Source organism: Chionomys nivalis, chromosome 11 (genome assembly GCF_950005125.1).
Source record: "Chionomys nivalis chromosome 11, mChiNiv1.1, whole genome shotgun sequence".
In the NCBI taxonomy this organism is placed as follows: Eukaryota; Metazoa; Chordata; class Mammalia; order Rodentia; family Cricetidae; genus Chionomys; species Chionomys nivalis.
The window spans coordinates 14,911,010-14,928,621 of record NC_080096.1 but is presented as its reverse complement, the minus strand read 5'-3'; the positions used below and the strand labels follow the sequence as shown (position 1 = coordinate 14,928,621).

The 17,612-nt window shown below is 50.6% G+C and overlaps 1 protein-coding gene across 1 annotated transcript in view; it reads right to left on the bottom strand.

Moving 5' to 3' along the window:
* Nucleotides 1-9,417, bottom strand: part of Alpl (alkaline phosphatase, biomineralization associated) — a 56,003-nt gene extending 46,586 nt beyond the window's left edge. Inside the window, exon 1 of the mRNA XM_057784328.1 lies at nucleotides 9,339-9,417. The gene's annotated coding sequence lies outside the window, so the exon portion shown is untranslated. The remainder of the gene's footprint in view (nucleotides 1-9,338) is intronic.
* Between the last annotated feature and the right edge of the window lie 8,195 nt (nucleotides 9,418-17,612).

Here is a 17,612-nt window from a genome sequence, read left to right as displayed (position 1 = left end):
GTCTCCCGAGCGCTGGGATTAAAGGCGTACACCACCACCGCTCAGCTTTTTTTTTTTTAAATCACAAAAAAATCCCTAATTTTGAGCCACATTTTTAGCCATCTTCAGCCATGTGCCCAGGCAGACTGGATATGCCTCTAAGGATCCTCGGAGTCCATGAAGAAGAAATGGCTTTAATGCCCAGTATGGTGGCACAACTTTAATCCCAGCACTCAGGAGACAGAGGCAGGAGGATCTCTGTGAGTTCAAGGCCAGCCTGGTCTACACAGAGTTCCATGTCAGCCAGAGCTACATTAGTGAGACCCTGTTTCAAAAACAAAAAGGGAAGAAATGGCTTTAAAACATAAATTACAGCCGGTCGGTGGTGGCGCACGCCTTTAATCCCAGCACTTGGGAGGCAGAGGCAGGAGGATCTCTGTGAGTTCGAGACCAGCCTGGTCTATAAGAGCTAGTTCCAGGACAGGCTCCAAAACCACAGAGAAACCCTGTCTCGAAAAAACAAAAAAACAAAAACAAAAAAAAACAAAAAAAAAAAAACAAACAAAAACATAAATTACAGCAAAAGCCTGGAAACTGAGGCTGAAGGAGTTAAAGCGACAAACCCATAGCATGGAGTGAATTGAAATAAACCTGGGATGGGTCCACACAGGCAACAGGGTCCCTGTGTGATCCTTGCGCTACCCTTCTCCCTCCCTGAGCCTCAGTTTCCCATTTGCAGAGGTCGGTCCCCTATAGAGTTGAGAAAAGGGCCAGGACTGAGCTGGGGCTTCGTGAGAGAGCATATGATTAGGCCTCGGGTTCCAAGGTAGAGCACTCTCCACTCTGACTCATAAAGAAATGTCACCTCAGGGGCTGGAGAGACGGCTCAGAGGTTAAGAGCACGGATTGCTCTTCCGTAGGTCCTGAGTTCAATTCCCAGCAACCACATGGTGGCTCTCAACCATCTATAATGAGATCTGGTGCCCTCTTCTGGCACCTGCATGGAGGCTGAACACTGTGTACATAATAAATAAATAAATCTTTTTTTTTAAAAAAAAAAAAAAAAGAAATGTCACCTCCTAAGTGATACTCACTGGTGACCCTGGTGACCCAGAAAATACTAACATGAAACCCAGCTGACCCAGGACTGACTGGGAAGCAAGCAGGAGACTCAAACAACATACTTCCCTTTTGTCAAGTTGTGGCTAGAACACTGGGCTGTTTTAGTAATTAACGGCATGGATGCATATAAATAAGGCTAGCAGAGGGGCGTGGATAAGATATTCAGGGTGTGGGGGGGCGTTCCTTTCTGTTACTATTATTGTTACCACCGTTGCGGTTATTAGGCAAGGCAGCGGTGGGAGCCTTCAGCTCTTTCCAGGAAAGCCTGAAACAGCCCCTTCCTTGCCCCTCTTACTTAAGTCAGGGCAACAGCCAGATCCACAAACCAGAATTCCTCTTGAGGCTAAATGTGGGGTCTTGCTGTGGCCCCATAAAAGGTCTTGCACCACAGCAGAAGTCAGTTCTGGCACAGGCGGCCTGCGCTAGGACTGAGGAGGACCATGCCACTGAATCAAGTGCCACCTGGACCAATTTGTTTCCCACCCCTGGTCCACGGCATTGCTAAATTTAATCTGCACGGTATTGCTAAATTTAATCTGCATCTGGGTTGTCCCTTCTTCCTGTGTGCCAGTTCTCACTAGTGACTTGCGGTAGTCTGGAGCACCATACTGTAGTGGGAGGAACTTCAGCAGGAGAGAGAGCAACAGTGGATTGATGATGTCTGACACAGGGACAGGGCAGGGAAGTGGCTGCATGAAGGTCAGTTTTGTCTCACCAAGGAACTAGGAAAGGCCTAAGGCCCTGATTCATTTGCAGGAAGGAGGGGCTTCAGGAAAGATACTAGACTGTGCAGATAGGAGAACAAAAAAAAAAAAAAAGGCTACTCAGCTGGAATTCAAATCCGTGCCCTCTGGGTGCTCAGCTAAGACTGCACTGGCGTGCTGGACCAGAAAGGGGCGTGGCCAGGCAAAGATTCATTCGTCTGGGAGAGCAGATGCTGCGGCTGAACTAGAAGTCCCGGTGGTGCTAAGTCCCCTCCCTTTGGGGACCCAACCCTGTGCTGCAAATCCCAGAGACAGACGGTTCAACTGAAAATAGTGTGTACGGGAAGTCTCCTAGGGATCTGTACCCAAACATAAAAGCTCTTCTGATCAGGCCTGAGACCTAACCGCCTAACCCCAGGTGGCGCGGATACTTTGTAACTGTGTGGCTTTCAGAAAGTTACTTACCATCTCTGAGCTTTGTACTTTGTAAGGACAAAATAGCAAGTTAAAGACAATAAAGACATCCAACATAAGTAGCCCAGCTTCGGGCCCAGAATAAGCCCTTACTATTTAGGTAAAAGGATGAGTCAAATCGAATAATCTATCGAAGATGAGTGCTGAAAGATAAGGGTTTGAACAAGATGCAAAGAGGAACGCTTGTCAGCCACGATCGCCAGAAACAGAATTACTAAACTTTATTATTTCGACATAAATAAGCAACTGGCCCTTCCAGGAAGTTGGCTTATGCCACTTGTGGCTCAGAGAAGAAGCATCTCAGACTGCAACAAGGAGAGATCTCTGCTTCCACTTCCCAGCAAGGGCTGTCAAAGGACCAAATGAATGTCATCATGAATGTTACAGATACAGACTAAGGGAAGGAAAGGGTCTGTGTGTTACTGGGGACCGAACCCCGGGGACTCACGTACACTAAGTAAACCCTCTATTCTCTGTCATGGTACTAAGTTTCAACACTTTGAGACAGTACTCACGTATTACCCAGGCAGGCTTTGAACTTATTATCCTGCTGCCTCAGCTCCTAGGTAGCTGGGATTATAGGCCTGCGCCAGGCCTTTTTTCTTTTTTACAGATTCATGTAATCCAGATTGGCCTCAAACTTCATATACAGCTAAGGATGGCCCTGAACTTCTGCGTGCTGGGTGTGCCATCATGCCCGGCTTACTTAGCATTGGTGATGGCCTTTGTAAATCACAGACAAGCATTCTACCAACTGAGACACACACCCGCTCCCCAGCCTGGTAGAGGAGACAGTCACAACAGTGCAGCAATGGGCATGCCAAGAAGGAAGAAGTTGGGGAGGGCAACTGGGACAATCCTGACTTGGCAGCAAATATGGGAGTCAGTCCTATGCAGAGGTCAGGTAAGTCACTCTGGGGTGGGTGGGCGGAGGTGGGCTCGGCCTAAGCAGCTGGCTGGACTGGGAGTTTCCAGGGAAAGGAATCTCACATAAGGACCCCTGCTGTGTCCTTGACAAAGGAAAGGACTAGGATGGAACTCAGCTGCTAGAGTTGAACTCATTGGCTGGGGGTTGACCTAGCAAGAGTGAAGTTCTGGGGTCCTATATTCTCTCCTGCAAAAAGTAAAATAAAATAACCCCATTGGGTAGATCTTTGTAAAAGTCACACTTAAGGTTTTTCAAACGAAAGCGACTCACTCTGGCTCTTGACAGCTTCTGAAGGTCCGTGGAAATGCTGCCAGAGTTCTGCCCAGCACCTATTGACCACCAGATAAAGGACAGAACTTCAACCCAGACATCCCAGAGGATGAGGACAAGGCTCAGACATAAGCTCAGGTGAGGCTGATGTAATTACGGTATTTGGCAGGCTGAGCAGGGGGACTGCCAAAAGTTTGAGGCCAGCCTGAGCTATATGGTCAAATTGTGTCAAAAAAAAAAAACCCAAACCAGAAGAATATCAAAAGACTGGGGTTATGGCTGCAGGAGGGGCTGGGGGCTCACAGCAGGTCTAACTGGTCTAACTACACAGACACCACCTTCCAGACCCTTCCATGGGTCTACAAACTCTGAGTCTCTTCAGCAGCAAGAGGGCAGAATGGGGCATGTGTACGCGGGTGCTGAGAGCCCAGCGTGGATCGGAACACGATTACAGAGCTGTCAAGTGCAAGGGGCAGGGGACCTGAGTCACTCTCAGCAATTGAGGTCCCCCTGCCGCAGTTCACTTTGTGGCCCTCAAGCAACTTATTCCTGTGGACCTAGACTCTATGCCTGGCTACACTCCATGTTTATCCACTGGGTCCCACAGCCTCTCATGGTGCTCTCCTGCTTTTTCAGTGATTCTGAGACTCCGGCAGACCGAGGCCACTTTGAGACCCACCTGTTGTTGGCGCCAGCAAAGGGATGAAGAAGAGAGCTGTGGTTAAGGTTACAGGTCCTGTGTGTGACATGGGTATAAGATGAGGTGAGGTGACATATATCACGGGCATCCCTTCTCCCTAGGTTGTTCATGTTCAAGAGAGTAGCTACGTCTTGGGCAATCCCCCGCTAGCTACATGTTGGCAGGCAGGCAATGATGTCCCATCCCCCCAAACCACTCTGGAGCCCCTAGATTCCACTGAAGCAGGAAGAGGTTGCCCGCACAGCCAGTATCTTTCAGAGCTGTGTTTAGGCCACAGAAGCAGATCAACTGCCTCTGTATCCTTGGTCCCACCCAGTCCCCTGCAGGCTGGCCCTGGCCACCCATTGTCATTCAAATATAACCTGAGCCTCTCTGTTTTAAGGCTTGTCTAACTCTGCCCCTAAACTACAAACTCAGAGGCTGGCTGGCAATGTTGGTGAGGGGAGTGGGCTGTGCGAGGGACTGAGGCGCCTCAGGAACTGCAGTTAAATGGCTGAGGCAGCTGCCACTCAGCTCCAGCCTTTGTGGCCAGGCAAGGGCGTGGCCCCATAGAGCCGCATCTTCTGATCTTTCAAGAGAAGTCAGAAGTCAGAAACCAGTGTTTTTATGTAAAATGAAACCACCCCGAGTTTAACACCAGCAACTAAATTGAAGCTTTGAACTCACTGTAAGGAGCCAAGTGTCCCACCCCCAGTCCCCCCAACCATCCAGGCATTGGGCCCTCCCTCCACATACAGTAGGCCAGATGTGAGGGACCTCAGTGAGACCCATTCCAAGTTTAAGGAAATCCCATCCTCCTTCCTCTTGGGACATCTTGGTTTATAGAGAGGGAAACTGAGGCTAGAGAAGAGCGGTGATTTGTCCAATGTCACACCTCTCTCCAGAGCTCAAGATCTCTCCCATCTTCTGCACTATCTTCCCCATCCCTTGAGTGACTGCAGCTTTTCAAAGAAAGGGAAACTGGAGCTGAGGATGCGTCTAGCATGCACGAAGTCTTGGGTTCCAGTCCGAGCGCATAAACCAGGTACTCTACTGTAATCCCAGAACACCGGAGGTGGAGGGTTTTATTTGGTTTGGTTTGGTTTGGTTTGGTTTGGTTTTGGTTTTTTGAGACAGGGTTTCTCTGTGTTGCTTCGGAGCCTGTCCTGGATCTAGCTCTTGTAGACCAGGCTGACCTCGAACTCACAGAGATCTGCCTGCCTCTGCCTCCCAAGTGCTGGGATTAAAGGTGTGTGCCACCACCGCCTGGCCAGAAAAGTTCAAGTGTTTTTGATGGAAGCAATCGTGGTGGTGGTGGTGGTGGGGTTCTGCCCTTGCTACACAGCAAATTTCATGGCCAGCCTGGGCTACATGAGACTCTGCTTCAAATAAATAAATGAAAGTAAATTAAGGACGTAGAGTGAAATTGACAGCCCAAGTCCAAGAGGGGCGTGGTGAGTGTGGGGTCACCTTCGGAAAATCCAAAGAGCCAGGAGGCTGAGTCTAAGCCACCAGATACCTCTGGGCAAGCCTCTTTCCCACTCTGGGCCTCAAAGACATGGATGTACACAGCCAGTGTCTGAAGACCTGGCCGGTCTACAATTCTAGGCATCTCTGAGGTCTCCTCTCTAGCCAGCACTTTGCGGCCTCCAATGACTATAAAACAATAATAATAATAATAATACAGGGAGGGCAAGTCCACGCTAGCCAGGAAAGAACACCACAGTTTTTAGAGAAACCCGACTCTTGGTTACTGGAATTCAAAAGGGACGATAGTAATAACATGGGGGGGGCAGTTTAACCACCATCCTGCAGTTAAACAAAAACACATCTGCTTTAACTTGATCTCCTCCCCCAGCCCCTACCCTCATCCCAAATTTTACCCCTTCATTTGAGAAGTTAAATTAAATACAAACAATTGATTTCATGCCGCAGCAGGGCTGGGGTTTGAAGCATGGAAAACTTTAAGCATGGACTTTTTCTGGGAGCAATTACAAAATGTGAGGGGGGGGGATGAGAAGGTGGAAAAATATAGAGAGCACTTTGGAGTGTTCTTTGGACATGGACCATCAAATAATGATTCTGGGCCCACTCTGACACTCAGAGAGGAAACTAGACTGGCTTCACGTCACATGTGCTGAGGACTGGAACCAAGGTACTGACTCAAGCCAGCACCTTCCCTGATATCTAGGTCATGGTGTCTAGAAAGACCTTGCTCTGTCCCCTTGGGCTATGAAACTGCCTCCCAGAGAACATAAAATCTTCAGAATAATTCATATAGATGAAGTCTAAAGTTGATAGACTGCTTACATCCTCGTGAACCCTCAGCGACTCTGCAAGGTACCTACGATGACCTCCTCACATCACGGATGAGGCCACGAAGGGTCCAAGAGGGCCACAACAGTACAGATAAGGAATTCTCAGTCTACTGCCTCCCACTGTATTGCGAAGGTTAGAACAGCTCCAGAAAAAGAAGGGGAGGAAAAAAAGCCAAAATAACAAACATACCACACAGCCCAGCCCTGGTGTGCCAATGACGATGGGGCTGTTGTGCGAGGGAGCTCAGTCAGCATTCCTGTGGCCACGTGGAGAATTCTGAGCACCAGTTCTCAGCCCGGCTGGCTCACAAGCCCCACAATACTCTCCTCCAGCTCCAGGGTTTTGTGTTAATAAGTCCAGTCAGATAGACTCGCGCGGAGAGCTTCAAGCTCCACTCCTAAATTCTATGTCATGGTCGACCCCCATCTCCCCTTCCCCAGAAGCCTGAAGCCCACAAATGGTATGGCAGGGAGTTCACTGGACTTGACATTGTAGGTCCCAGCCCCGGATGCCCAGATGGTTTCTGCATGTCCCAGGGTAAGCCACTGGCCCTTCAAGAGGTTCCTTCACATGCGGGAAAGGATCACTAACACCTTCTATCTTTGCAGGATAGAAAAGGACGGGGCCTGGTACTAGGCTGTGCAATGAGTGGGAGGTGGATGGCAGGAGACCCCAGGGCTGTGCCCAGCCTGGAGCTCCAGGCTCCCTTCCCAGGCTGTGTCCAGGAGGGAGGAGGTGGCATCTGAGTACAATAATGGCAGCTTGCTCCCTCAAGGCACAGTCCACCGGGGAAGGGGCAGAGCCCGGGCAAAGGTGGTTGATGGGGACGCAGGGTTCAGAGGTGATGACATAACTATGTACATGGACTCTGATGCAATTTCTGCTGAGACCAGAGCTGAGAACAGCCACTGTTTTCTAAGACATGAATCTGCTAAACACCTTGCAAGCTGTATTCACATAGAGTCCACCCCGCCAGCAGGTTCTACGGACTTGTGAACTCCAGCTCCTGAACAGCCTCAAGGAGACTGGCATCTACAATGAGACCAGAGCTGTGCCCTGATCACACAGCTAGATGGCCAGTCTTCATCAGTACCGTGTGCCGACTACTCACGGTGGTGACACACGTGGTGACACACTTTGTTAGTTACATCTTTACCCCTTTCTTTGAGAATTACCTCATTTGGATTCCACCATAGCAGTTTTGACACTGTGTAGCTTTGGAGCCTGTACCGGAACTCCCTCTTTTTTAACCAGGCTGGCCTCAAACTCAGAGACCCACCTGCCTCTGCCTCCTGAGTGCTGGGATTAAAGACATGCACCACCACCACCCACCCGGTGACACTCAAATTTTCAAAGCCTGAAAAACTTTTGTTATGCCAATGTCTACTTGGAGAGAAGGGATTTTGTCATTTACTGCGACAGACATTCTCAGCACCTGGATCAGCACCTAGCACAAAGTTGGTGGCTAGTTAAGTTTGTGTGGATTGAAGGCACCACTCTTCTGGCCTGTTTGGTCTTTTGATTCATTGTAGTCTTAAGATATAGATGGGACCATCATGGACACGGATGGGGACCAGCCCAGCCCCGTCTCTCTCCACCAGTGGGGCCTTTGAGAAGCTGTGTTCTCCCCCAGGGAATTCAAGAACAGTTTTAAAACTGGACAGGGAGGAAGAGAGAGATGGACGAGGTTGGGGCAGGAGTTGGTGGGGAGGACTAAAGGATGCAGGATGCAGGGAGGCAGGTCGAGTCCAGGAGGGCAGGAAGGGGGCTCTCCAACTCTGCTGGAGAGCATAGGGACAGGGCCAGCGACCAGATTTAAACCCTGACAGCACTTGCATCCACTGTCTACAGCTCGCTGTCCTCATTTGTAAATGAGATGTCTGCCAGGTGTCAGGGCAGGTGGCAATCAATAAACAGCTGTCATCTTCTCTAATTCTCACCCGGCCTGAGAACCCGGGCCTGCCTGAGTTCTTCTTGGGGCCCAAAAGTTCTTTCAGGCTTGAGACTCATCCCTCTTTTTACATGTATGTATGTATTATGTATGTATGTATGTATGCTTGTATGTATGCTTGTATGTATGTATGTATGATGTATGCTTGTATGTGTATGCACTATGATTTGGGGACACAATCTCCCTAGGTAGCTCAGGCTGGCCATGAACTCACAGCGCTCCTCAGCTTCCAGACTGCCAGCAGCCCCCCTCCAACCCTCATTTAATCAAGGATGCACAGGCACACTCCAGAGTCCTTTGCAAGGCCCCTTCCCCCAGGCCCATTACTGTTGAAAAGGTTCACCACGGACAAAGCGGGGTGAGGATGAGGTTTTCCTCCGCCTTGGGTCCTGTCACCGTTGTGATCGTGCCCTTAACCCTTTCTTACCCAGGCTGGACAAGGTAGCAGCCCCACTCTCACCTGCACGCATTCCGGAGCCGGTTGCAGGCTCCTTCTGTTTCCTGGGCTCCCCCACGCTCAAACAAACACTAGCACACGGTCTCCAATCTCTCCCGCCAAGGATCCCAGCATGTGCTTCCCAGATGCTCCCCAACTATTTTAAACACCAAGGGGGACAGAGTGGCTTGGAACCACGAAGGGCGCAGCTGCGGGCTACGCAGCCGCGTGGACACCGGGAGCAGGTGCTTAGCATGAGGATGGGTCCTGGGCAGCGGCTCCGCGGGCGCCCCGTCCATCATTCAGTCAGGCCCCGAGAGATGCGCGCGGGGGACCGGAGAAGAACGAGTGGTCGTGGGTCCCCAGGACGCCTGTCCTTCCACGTGTCCCCACCGTGACTGGGACAGACACTGCGGGGCCAGCGGAGCGCGCGTATCGGAGTCGAGCCAGCCGCGGGCGCAGCATGCTTTCCTTACCTGCAGGCACTCGTGGGGAGGGTCCGTCCCGGCGCGCGAGCGGCAATCCTTGGGAGTGCAGTGGCGGGAGCGGACGCTGGCGGTCACCTCCCCCGCGGGTTTATGAAGGCGGCCCGGCCTGATCGCCCGGCGGCCTCCCCGCCTCCGGCCGCCCCGCCCCCGGCCCGCGCCCCGAGCCCCAGGACGGTGCCTCCGCGTTGCCAGGGCGCCCCCTGCCGGTAGCGTTGCTCTCGGCCCGGTCCGAGGGCTACCGCAGGAAAGGAGATCAGTCTTGCCTCCCTGTCTCGGCCTGCAGCTGATTCTGGCCTCTGGGGTGCAGCGGGCTACCGTCGTTATCTTTGATTTCTTTTTTTTTTTTTTTTGTTTTTTTTTTTTTTTCTGCTTAACTCTCTGGCTATTTTAATTTTACTTAAACATTCCAGTTAGTTATTCTCATAACAACTACAGCACTCTCTACTTAGTACTTTTGACAGACTCTGACATATTTATTTATTTATTTTTTTTTTTTGGGTTTTTTTTTTTTCTTTTTTTTTTTTTTATTCTTTTTTAATTAAAATTTCCAACTGCTCCCCGTTTCCCATTTCCCTCCCCTCCTCCCACACATTGCCCCCTCCCTGATTTCTTTGTAGAAGTCTTTGTCCCTCGATGGCTGTCTGTGCCTCGATTCCTGTGCCTGTCCCCGCGCGTCTGTCTAGGAGTCTATAGACCCACTTGACTTTCCTTAAGTCCGTGTGTCTCTCTCTGCCTATACATTCTTATCTGTAATCATGTGTGCCTCCGATCCCCCACACCCATCCCTTTCCCATCCACTTTCTTTCTCGCCCTCAGCTAAGGTAGAAGGAAGCCCAGGGAGACCCCCTCGAGCAGAGTCCTCCCCCTCTCTTGTCTTCAGGAGTCAGGACGCTTCTTCGGTCCCAGTTGGAGGCCCCAGGACCTGCCTGCGGCAATGGAGCCAGACTGTCCAGGGCCACAAGCCTGCTCTGGCGGCCTCCGGGGACCGGCCAGTGCTCTTTAACAGGCAGAGACACTGGTTTCCCTTACCTCCGGTTGTTGTGGGGAGCTAAGAGACCATGTTTGGAAAATGCACAGGAAACAAATTCTAGATCAATGGGAGAGGAAAGGTAGCCAGCCGCTGGGTGCTTGCTGGCCTCGCCTGTTCCCCTGAGACCACCTCCTCCCTTCCCCAAGGCCTCTTCCGTGAGAGCCAGGCTGAGTTTGAAGTCTTTGATCAGTTCCAGCTGAGTGCTCCTGGGGGTTCCTGTAAACACCTCCTTTAACTGGGAGTGCCTTTCCTCCTAAGAGGAAGATCTTCTTAGGGACTACTGAGGCTGCCTCTGTAATTTGTGCCTGGAACCCCCAACAGCAAGAGATTTGAAGGCAAGGATCACAATTCCCCGCATCCTATCTTCCTCAGCACCTAAGCGCCAGCACTGACCAAGAGGAGCCTGAAGTTCCATCGTAGGTACCTTCTAGCTAAGATTTCCCTATGAACCCATTGTACAGGAAGGAAATCAAGGCCCAGTGAGAGTGCGTGACTCATCAGTAAGTTCAGGGCCAGAAAGGAGCCTGATGCCAAAACCCAAGAATGTCTGAATTTGTTTTTATTTCTCCTTGTATCTTAATAATAAATGCTGTTTATTTACAGTAGTCCTATGAAATTTCCCTTTAGAAATAAGTTCATGTTTTTAAAAAAGTGAGTCCAAGCATTGGATAAATATTCTTTATTTATGTATTTTGCAGCAAGGTCGTGATGGCAAAAGTCGTGGGGCCAATGAGTAAATGACACTTTGGCCATTTCACCTCCTTGTCTGTAGGAAGCTGGGAATTAAAGGACAGCAAGGAGCCCAGAGCACAACGCTTGGCAATTGCTCACTAACGCCAAGGAAGAGCTCGAGGATACAAAAGGCTTGAGATAGTATCTGTCTGTGTGCCAAGGGACATGCCAGGCACAGGAGGTCTTCCTTCCCAACATGGGCAGAGCTGAGAAGCTGAACTGGGAGTTAGAGGTGTTGTCTCATCATCGTGGGCTCCCAGCACATCTCCTGGCTTCTCATCTCCCAAGGCTGGGGGAATGGGCACTTCTGGTTTGGCTTATGACCGGCCTGAGACCATTGTATCTTCATGGTTTGCCCCAAGCCTTCTCCAGAGGATTGGAGTGGCTGCTTGTCCAGCCGCCTTCTGCCCTCTCACACTTTCCCTGCTGCTGATCTCCATCCTTCAAGAATTCAGTTGAAGAATGTGGCTCCATGGCGTAGCGCTCGCCTATGTGCCTGAAGCCCTGGGTCCCAAATTCAGCACGGAACAAAGCAATCAGCAGAGATGGTGTCTCCCAGCACCCCTTGCTTCCCTGCGTCTGGGTACCACTTTTGATGCTCCCTGAAAATGAGGAGGAAGGCAGGCCTTCACGCCAGGAGCCCAAGGCCGGCTTTACCCCGACTGGCCCGTGGGTTGAGAAGGTATCTCTGTTGGGACCCAGATTCCTTCTAGAATGTGTAAATATAGCCCAGATTCCAAGGTGCCAGGTCTGCTTGGCACCTAGCTAGCTTCTTGGCAGCTAGCTCCTTATATAGACCTCTCCTATCTTTTCACACCTGGTCTCCAAGGTACGATTCCTAGCTGAAAGAAATGGGCAAACACCACCCTTTGACCTCCAAGCTCCCTTGCCTGGGAGCTGCTCATTCACTTTGTCCTTGTTAACTCCATGCATGAGCTCCCTGCCTGAAACAAGGACCCGGTCTTAGAGTCACCAATGGGGTGACCCCCACACCTGTAATCCTGGTACTCAGAAGACAGAAGCAGGAAGTTCACAAGTCCAGAGCCAAACAGCTACAAAGAGAGACCATGTCTCAGGGGGAAAAAAAAATCAAGTGAGGGCCAGGAGTCCAAATGCAGGGAGTAGGGACCGCAGTGGACAGGGACAAGGGAAAGGGACTGGAAAGAGCAGTGTGGCCTCCAGGGGAAGGAAAGATTGTGAAATCTGGTAGATATTTAAAAGGTGTGATTGTTTTGTTTCAGGCCTAGGTCTAACCAACCAAAACTCCAGCTTTTTTACTCCCTGGGTCGCCTGTGGTCCTGCTTTCAACTCAGTATGAAAGTGAACTTGGAGATTTAGAATGAGGAGCCTGCTTCGTGGGTTGCTGACTCCACACATGACCCACTGGCTCCTCGGAGCAGCCCTACAGCGTGGGGGAGTCACAGACGGGGGGCAGGGAAGCAAAGCCCATTGTGAGCTGTCATTTGAGGGACACTTCTTTTGTGCCTGTCAACCAGACAAAAAGCTCTCTTCACAGAAAGACTCATTTCGTAGCCATGGAGACAGTCTCTCTATTGCCTTTCTCCCCCAATTTTAAGAGGAAGGTCTTGCCAGGCATTGGCGGTGTACCCCTTTAATTCCAGCACTTGGGAGGCAGAGGCAGGAGGATCTCTCAATTTGATGCTAGCCTGGTCTACAGAATAAGTTCCAGGACAGCAAAGACTACACAGAGAAACCCTGTCTTGAAAAAACAAAAGAGAAGAGGGGGTTTCATGTTGCCCGTGATGGCCTCACAGTGGACATGCAGTCAAGGTCATATCCTTCATGCTGGGATTGCAGACGTGTACCACCATGTCTGGTGTACGTGGTGCTGGAAATCGAACCCAGGGCTTCATGTATGCTAGACAAATACTCTACCATCTGAACTACATCCCCAGCCCCACTGAGCATGATCTTAAACTCCTGAATCTCCAGCCTCTACCACTAGAGTGTTGGGATTACAGACACGGGCCACTGTGTCCGTGTTCAGTTTGTGAAGTGCTGGGGATGGAATCAAGGGCCTTGTGCATGTTTGGTGAGGCTACATCCCTAGCTCCATTCTCTTGTCAAAGGAGGAAGCACTCAGCGCAGCTAGGACAGGCTAGCAACTCCATGCATTCCACAAAAGTGTATCGAATGTCTTGTGTGTGGCCAACGCTGCTCCAGGAAGCCCAGACACAAGTGAACAAGGCAAAGGTGACAGACGTCCTTAAGAAGACATTACACGTTATAAACAAGTGGATTATGTGGTAATGAAGATGATAAGGTTACAGATAAAGCCAGAGCAGATTTGGGTGTGCTGAAGAAGGGCCAACTGTAGCATTAAATACGACTGTCCAAGGGAGAAAGAGAAGGCTGTCCACCGCCACTCAGATAGGAAGAAAGAAAATATAAACCCAGGGATCCTGTGTCTCTTCGCTAGGCTTTTGGGCCGTGTGTAACATACCCTCCTGGGACCAACCCCGAGCCTCACCCCGTCCTAAAAGGAACCTCCCGATCCTGCCCCACCCATTTCCTACTCTCAGCTCCTGCTGCTCTTGCTCACCTCCTGTTTCTCTGGTCTTCGATCACGGCCCCTTCACACCACATGCAACCCTGTTCCCCAGCCCCAGTACCTTCCCAGCATGTCAGCCCTGCTCCCCGTCTCTGGCCCACAGGGTGTCCTCCAACCCCAACTGCCCTTCAGGAAAGCCCTCCTAACAGGGCTCACAGGAGCTCGCTCTGTAAGAAAAACCTTATTGTCCGCCAAACAGTGTGCCCATTTTGTCCTTATTTCTCAAGGGACTTGTGAGCAGGCTCCAGACTGGGAGAGGGAGCACGCTACTTCCTACTCTCAGCCCCGGAAAAGGTGGCTGGAGGCCAGAGTGCAAAGGTCGAGGCAGCCTTCTAGGAGCGGATTCCAGAGGATTCCAGAGACAGAGGCCGACCCCAGGAGGCACAGCAGGACTTCACCACACTGGAGTCCGGACGGCAGACTTCTATCAGTAGGGCTAGAGCTTAACTGTGTGCAGGACAGCAGAGGAAAGATCCTCCCGCCCCGCCTCTCTTTGCCCCCCCCCCCCGTTGTCCCCCTGTATATCCTCCATCCTCCTGTCTGTCTGTTGGTCCGTCTCCCTTCTTCCATGGAGCCATATGAGATGGACCATACGGAGACTCCGTTGAGAATGACGGTGCTTTAGCGTCCTGCTTCCTTCTAGGCGAGCAATTTTTGATTGCAAGATTGGGGTCAGCTCTTCATACAAATAGCTGGTGCTGGGGATTAGACAGGGCCTCATGTGTTAAACATGTGCACAGAGCCGGGCCCCTTTTTAAATGGTGTGTGTGTGTGTGTGTAGTGTACACACACATCATGCCACACCTATGGGGGTCAGAGGGCAACTTTTGAGAGTCTGTTTACTTCTTCCACCTTGTTGAGTTAGAATTACTCTTACTATCTAAAGCCCAGTGTGCTCCAGGCTTGCCAGCCCATCATCTTCTAGGTAATTCACCTGCTCTTACTTCCCATATTGCCACAAGATTACAGGGATTACAGCTGCACGCTACTGCGTCTGGTTCTTTGTACTTTCACCTACCAAGCTTCCTCCCTGGCGCTGGCAGCAAGGGTTTTCAGTGTTCTCTGGGGGTCCGGTTTCTGACTTATTTCGCTTCCATTCGGCTGCTACACTAGGAGCCCAACTCCGTGGTCCTGCCAGATCTCTGTACCTGAAACAAAATCTTGGCCTAGATCTGAGAAAAGATGCTAAGGGCCTGGAGAGACAACGCAGAGGTTAAGCGTGTATGTACCAATCTTAGAGATGACCTGAGCATCCACATCAGGGGGCTCATAGCTGCCTGTAACTCCAGCTCCAGGGGAAATGATGCCCTCTTCTGGCCTCTGCAGGTACCTGCACTCAAGCGCGCACACACCCACACACACAAAGATGGAGAGAGAGAATAAATCTTATTTAAAAAGAAAATGACCTTTAAGCTCTGTGAATCTCCTGACCCTTGTGAGCACAGAGGGTCTCTAGCACAGCAGGTCAAAGCCATGGCAGGGGCTGGGCAACACTAATTGGCCTTTGGCCCAAAGCCCATGTCCAAGTCAATCTCCTTGTCAAACAAAGGCTTAACTGGGTGTGGTTGGGAGGGGTCTAGATCTCCAGTTTGATCTGCTAAGTCTCCTGCCTCCCAGCTTTTGCTTCTAAATATGGTATAAGGTAGTGAGTTCAGCATTGGAGTTGGACAGCCGTGATCGCCATTCCTCTTAGCAAAGCCCCATTTCCCTCTCTGTCTACACAGGCCCAGTTCAAAGACAGCAGGTCTCCTTTTCTGCAGGCAGTCACCAATGAGTGAAAAAAGTGGCTGACCACTCCAGAACCCTGAAGTTCCCCACAAGCAAGTACTAAGCCCTGGAGGAGCCCTAGCATGGCACAAAGTAAGCCTGTGGCTTCTATCTATAAACTCAGCACTCATGAAGTAGAGGTAGGAGGTTCAGGAATTCAAGATCATCTGCTTCTGTGGAGCTTGAGGTTAACCGGGGATGTATGACACACTTTCTCAAAAATAAAAGAAAGAAAGAAAGGAAGAACACAAGACACCCCCCCATAACCTTATCTAAGTAGTATTAGTAAATGACCCCAAACTTTGATGAAAGAAAAGAAAAAAAGGTCAAAGTCTCAAATGACACTCTTCTAGGGAGCCCAGGGTCCATCCTCTTCCAATGTGGTCCCAGAAGCCTCTACAATCCAAGTGAAGAAAACCTATGAGCTTAGGCTTTACAACCCCGAGTAATGAATCACCCAAGCCCAGGGACTTCAGACTCTCCCTTCATCTTCAGGAAGTGGGAATGGTCTGGGAAAACTGGGTAGAGACTGGGTCGCCCCCTCCTCTGCTACCCCTCCAATCTCAACAGGCTCGGAGTGAGCCAGGATGGGCTAGAAGGCGTGAACCTCCGACGTTCCTACTGAAAGACTGTAGGGACAGGCCACAGATGACTTCTGAAGGACCATCTGGATTCAAATGTGACCCCAATGTTTGTACAACTTTGAGCAAGTGGGTCGCTCTGTGTTTCTGCATCCCTTGGGGGAATCCAGGGCGCAAGCTAAACCTCCTATTGGCAGCCGGTACTCCCAGTGCCTTAGTAGTACTAATGAGGGTTTAGTGAGAGGCAAAGGAAAAGTTCTCCTGATGGTTTGCTGTGGCCCTCCAGAGCCCCGTGGAAGACAGCAAGCTAGGATTTGATCAGTCACCGGTGCAGACAGAATTTCCTCCACCTCTCTGGCTTCTCCAGCATAACAAGGCCTCCCCAGGGTTTTCCTTGTGACCCCATCAATGCATCACATCGCCAGGGCCCAAGAAAGAGAACCAGATTGACCCAGTTGGGTCACATGTCCAGTCCTTGTGCAGTCAACTGTGGACTGGGCAGAGGCTATGCAATGCCAACCTGGTAGCTCCCAGAGATGAAGGCATTGACCTAAGTCTGGGACAAGACGCCCCAGTCTAGATTCGATCATACAAATTCTTGAGGTCACAGACGACACTTCCTGTTTCATTCTGTAATGGAGAAGATGGGCAGTCGTTGCCATGCCAGCTGTACCAGGTCCAGCCATTCCCTGGTCTTGTCCCCAGATACAAAACGGAGTTGCACCAACCAAGTTCATAATTGGAGCCTGAACTAACGAACTATCCAAAAGGTGGGTAATGTCAAATTGTCCTGTGTGCTGGAGCCAAGCTGAGCCAGGGAACCTGAGGAAGAAGAATCCACTGCTGGGATGGGGGGGGGGGGGGCAAGCACAGGGGAAACTAAGGCAGCTCCTCTGTGGCTCCATCTTCACCTTGCTTCTAGGACCTGAGAAGGCTGGCTGAATTTAACTTCAACATTTCAGTTGCATCTTCAAATTCCCCCACTCCGATCTTTCATGTGACCAAAATGGGTCCTGCCCAGAAAAAGCCACTTCCTAAAAGCTGCAAAAATTAAACACACAGCCGGGCGGTGGTGGCGCACGCCTTTAATCCCAGCACTTGGGAGGCAGAGGCAGGCGGATCTCTGTGAGTTCGAGACCAGCCTGGTCTACAAGAGCTAGTTCCAGGAAAGGCTCCAAAACCACAGAGAAACCCTGTCTCGAAAAACAAAAAAAAAAAAAAAAAAAAATTAAACACACACACACACAATCAAGCAAACTGGCCAGTCAATCAATGGGCCAATGCACTAGAAGGTTTCAGAAACAAAAGTACAAATGGCCAGGAGATTTTTTTTTTTTTCAAAGTGCATGACTCCTTAGCCGAGAGGGGAATGCAAATTAAACCTGATTTGAGGAGCTGCCATCAGGAAAACAAATGGTAAGAAACATTTGTCCCTGACAGGGACGTGGGAAAGATGAGTCTCTAGTCACTGCCTGTCAAAGTGTGAACTGGCGTGGACGCTGTGGAAATCAGACCGGAATTCTCTGTACAAACTATGATAGGACCCGGCTGTCTCTTTCCTGAGACACACCACAGAGACA